The following is a 5,139-nucleotide window of genomic DNA, read 5'->3' as shown; positions in this document are numbered from 1 at the left end:
AACCAGATGAAGTGTAGCTGGATGTATGACACATTGTGAACAAGTGAAATTGTGTGAAAGATGGTGGACAAGACCAAGTTTGTTTCTACCAAAATACAGTTTGAACATGAGCAAGCCCTAGAGCACTTGGTGGAAACAAATGGTGTGAGGTCTGCAAGTGGCCCTGAAAATTTGAGCAAGCATAGCCAAAGCAGAACTCTTTGAGACTTTACAAAATCTTCTTTTAGGTTTGTATTTTGGTCTTTTGTCTGTGGACAGGAAGTTGTAATGCTTGCTTGTTTCTGCACCTTGAAGGAGTACCTCCCAAGTCAATGTTTTTGTCTTAAATGAATAGGTGCGGTGGGATTTTGGAGATACAGAAGATTTTTCTGCTTTGTTAGTGACTTCCTGGCACTCTCTTGATGGAAAAGCAGTACTCCTGGGCTTTTCCAAGAGGCAGTAGTTTTGAAGAGGACTTTAAATCTTCCAGGTATCCAAAGAAGCCAAGTGTTCGTTTGGAATTAGACATGACAAACACTGCAACCTACAGGAAGACTGAGTTTTTTGATTTTATTCTGTTCAGTTAATACTGGCACCAAATTTTTTTTATTTGATTTCCAACCAGATGGCAAACAGTAGCTCAATGTCATTAAGAGCGTGGTTTGTACGTAGCTTCCCTCTGAGTATTGGATCGTGGTTACTGTAGTGATACTGTGTATGTTATGTCATGCTGAAGAGGTTGTACAGCAGGATAGTAGGCAGAAGAGTTGTCTATTTACCTTTTGCAGTCTGGGTAGGATCTCTTTTTCTGAAAGGCGGCTGTGCTTCCCTGGGGTTGACTAGGCATGCTTGACTGGTCAGTAAGGTTTTGGAGTTCAAGGTAAAATTAACAAAGAGAAAAAGAGAGAGCACAAGCAAGCAGAAAATAGGGAGCCCATTGTCCCACATCAAGGTGATGGACACCTAGGAGAAGTGACTTTCTCACCTGCAGAAGTAACAGACCCAAAGCCAAGCTTCAAGAGTAACAAATACTACAAGACTCCCAAAATATTTGTAGGGTTGATTACCTGAGAGTTGCTGGACTGCAAAGCAGGATTGGAGGCTTTTGTCAGCTCAAACTCTGAACACATTCCCACTGAATGTAAACTTCCTGCAATGCTTTTGCCCTAGCAGGTGTCTTTGGTCACTGTGTACCTTCTGAGCATCTCTGTGTACTGTACTGATCACCATAACTAAAACCCTGTCCTGAAGGGAGATGTGGCCCACTGTGCAATGAAACTTAAACTAGGTAGGACATGGTGGGATTTAGGATGGTCCTCAGTCCTGACATGGTTCAAGATTAGATGCAGACAGCTGTGTCACTTGGTGAATATAAAACTGTCTGTAAGTGAGATAAATCATAAAGGTACAGCAGGGTACAGAAGAATTTCTGCAGCAGCAGAAAAGCCTTGGTACATAACAATGATGAATGGATTCATAAATGCCTTCCTAAATAAGAGGAATATTTTCTGAGTGACTCAGAGCTGCTGTGGGCCTAAATACTTACCTTTGTCTCCAGGTTGCTGTTTGAAGAGCTATCACAGGAAGCAGAATCAGAGACGTTATCTCAAATTCTTTTCTTTGAGAACAAGTCATGTGTGAGGTTTTTTCTTTTCTCTGAGAAGTTTATAATATTAGAATTATTTAAAATGTTTAAATATATTCAGGTTGTGAAACTCTTTTAAAATAATTTCTTAGCTGGTATATATGCCTTAGATTTTGGGTTCTTTTCTCCCTTTCACCTGCTTATCTATTTTTCTCATCAATAGGAAAAAGAAAGCTAGAACATTTGAGCCACTTGGAAGTTAAGAGAATAGGAAAGCAAGCGTGAATATTATACTTAGCTTGAAATAACAGGACTAGGGGCGGCCAATTTCAGCTCTATCATCTGATAGCTCAGTAATGAAAATGTCTGAGAAAAAGTGAAATTATTAGCAACTGAGAAATACGTCTTTCTTTCCTACACATACAAAGTTTATTTCTATCTGTCCCCATTTTTTCTCTTGATGCTACAAGAAAAGGAACATTTATTTCAGAATTTGTCCTGGTTAGCATCTTTTGAAGTAAGTATGCCTGCTGTAAAGCTGTATAACAAAGTACTTGTTAAACTAATATCAAGAATTTGTAATGGAAATGTTTAGAATACCTAATTTCCAAGGCCTAATTGGAAGCAGCTTAAATTATTACATCAATAAAATTTGCTTGAGGGGAAGCCAAAAGGGATTCATGTAATGAAAGAGGAAGGCCTAGCTGGTGGAAATTATTTTCACTGCAGAACATCTGAGAAGATTTGCAGTTGTTGGATTAAAACTACAGAATTATTCTGAATTTTTTAACACATGGACTTTTTAACGTAAAAGATAATGCAACTTGCAAAAGGAACAAGCAAAGATATTCTGAGAAGCGTAAGTGTGAACAGATTGTGCTCCATTTGTTTGAAAACAACCCTTACCTGACTGAAGTGCGATGCCATTATACTCCCTACCAAACATCTTGTAATTCTAACATGCTTATTTTTATGGCAGTTTTTAAAGCCATAAGAGTGTGACAACACGGTGGTTTAGGCCTCAGGTTTTAAAATGCCAGTTCTCTGGGGAGCTGAAGGCGCAAATCCAAACTACACTCAGCTGCTGCTTTCATCCTGGCAAAGTGCATTTGGTGCTATTCGCAGCTTCTGGTTTTCGAGTCTCGTGAACAAAAGCCAAACCCCCAAGACTTTGACTGCTCTGTGTCTATACAAAAGAAGTCTTTGCAGCAGATGTGGGAAGGGAGTCTGGGAGGGATCCATTTAAATTTTCTTAAAAATTCTCCCCCTCTCCCTGCAGTTATACACCGATCTGTACAGGTCTGTGGGCAACAACTATCCAAAACAGAGGGGTGTGCAGTCCAGCACCGCTGCAACTGAAGGGCTTCGACCGGCTGCTCTCACACTGACAAAGAAAGCGACTGTGAACTAAGAAGTATCTGATTTTTTCCCTGCTTGACTAGGTAAAGGTTTGTGTGTATAAAATGTGAATAAGTAAAGGTGTAACCAGCTATCCTGGTGGTGGCTGACCAAGTCCCAACCTCTTTAAGAAGCGTTGGAATTGTTAATAAAGGGGCAGTGCTCTGGTGCACACGTGTGTCTGTAATAAATGACCTACACTCACACACTGACAATGATGAAGCTTTTTGCACTGGCAAAATCTTTTCAGGAAATAAAATACATTATAATGTTGTCAGGGAAGGATATGTAACTGTATCCTAGATTTATTCTACGTACAGAGAAAGGGCATGTCATCAAACACACATACATGCTTTCAATGTATAAACTTAAAAAATCAGAATATATATATGTGGGGAGTATAGGGACACCAGTCTAGGATGCTGTTTACATTATTGCTTTTTAGCAGAGCTTAACAGAAGACAAAGTAGATGGACATCTTAGTAAGATATAAAGAACAAGGAGAAAAAAATGAGAACCTCGCAAAAAACTAGAAAGCATGAAGGTTTCATTATTCACAGGTAACACATCTCTCCCACAAAACCTGGCAACTGGAGAAAAACATTTTCTCAAATTTGTATTTTAATGGAGAAGTTTTCTTGCTCATCGGGTAAAGCTTAAAGCTAACGCTGCTTTGCAAACCTTATTTTCTTATGAATAGATAGAGGTTAATTATTTGCTTATGGTAAAGTTCTTCATGCCTCTGATTCAATTTTGTGGGTCTCCTGCAGCTGAAGCTCCTGAGAATGGTTATACTAGTTCTTTTTAAAGATCCCGTTTTTAGTATTGCAGCAAAAGTTTACAAAAAAAGTCAGATCAGCAGCCTCTGCCTCCCAATGCAGTCACGTATCTGCGGAACTCAAAGCAGGGTTCTCTAGAAGCTGCTAATTGCCTGTCAATCATCTGGCATACTAGCAGTTCACACATTTTTGCTATCGACCTAGCAAATTAATAGTATAACCCAAACAAAGGAACAAAGGCTAAACTGTTCAATTGGGAAGGGTAATGTGTGGTCTTTTCAGGCTAAGATTAACAGAGAAACAGAAAAATGGTGTTCTTTGTAAAACTAAAGCTACAGTGACCTTAACTCTGGCAAACAGACTGAATGAGTTCAGCACTATTTGCTAGCAAAACCTGAAAGAGCAGGGCTTTATAAAAAAAAAAAAAAAAAGAAAAGAAAAAGAGAAACCCTCTAAACCTTATATTGAAAAATCCTTCCAAGCAAAATAAAGTAAAATTAAAAATAATTTGATTTCACTTTTAGGAGTCAGCAACGTATCTAAAATGTTTCAAAAAGCAGTGCTAGAAACTGTTGACCATTATGCTACAGCCTTATTTTTAGTCTGTGTGAGTCTATTTTCAGGACAAAACAGCACTGTTTAAAAAAGGGTGTTTAAATTTTCCTCTGGTATCTTTGGGACTTACATTCTTGGATTGAGGTCAATCAGAATAAGAGCACTCCTTACTGAAATAAGTATTTTTATAGTTACTTGTATATTCATCATAGCTAGGAATTCCAACCAAGACTAGGACTCCAGTGTCCTAGCACCAGGCCAATACCAAAGGCGAGCCCCTGAAACTTTCCTCTGTACTGTGAAATTTTTAGTCAAAGATTTATAACAAAAATTGCAGTGAGATTTTCTCTCTTAGTAGAGCAGTGCTCGATGAAAAAGGTGACTTTTGTATGGAGTGACATCTCTAAATAAGTATTTTAGCTACCTTTATTGACATTTACTTGGTATTAGTTACCATCTGGAGACAAAACCTCCCTTCAGGCTAAAAGAGAAAATATATAAAATGGGCCTCTCGTCTTCTTTGGTTTCTTGAGGCAGATTTTGTTGTAATGACGTATGTGTAATGGCATATAATTCTCCCTTACCTTTGGCTTCTTGTTCCTACTGACCATACCCATGTCCACAACCTTGGTTGTTCTAATATAATTATTTTTCCAGGACTGCATGATAAATTTGAATCATTCAAGTGACCCACTACAGAACAAAGTGGTTGGGACGCATCCTCATCCCACACCACCTGAGCAACAACCATGAGGGACAAGCACCAGCCAGGGGACAACTGGTACCAGCTGCTTTGCTGCAGCCCACTGACCATGTTGTCCCACCCTCAGTCTCAGTATTGTA

This window comes from Apaloderma vittatum, unplaced genomic scaffold, assembly GCF_000703405.1.
Source record: "Apaloderma vittatum isolate BGI_N311 unplaced genomic scaffold, ASM70340v1 scaffold38392, whole genome shotgun sequence".
Taxonomy (NCBI): Eukaryota; Metazoa; Chordata; class Aves; order Trogoniformes; family Trogonidae; genus Apaloderma; species Apaloderma vittatum.
This window is presented reverse-complemented; position numbering follows the sequence as displayed.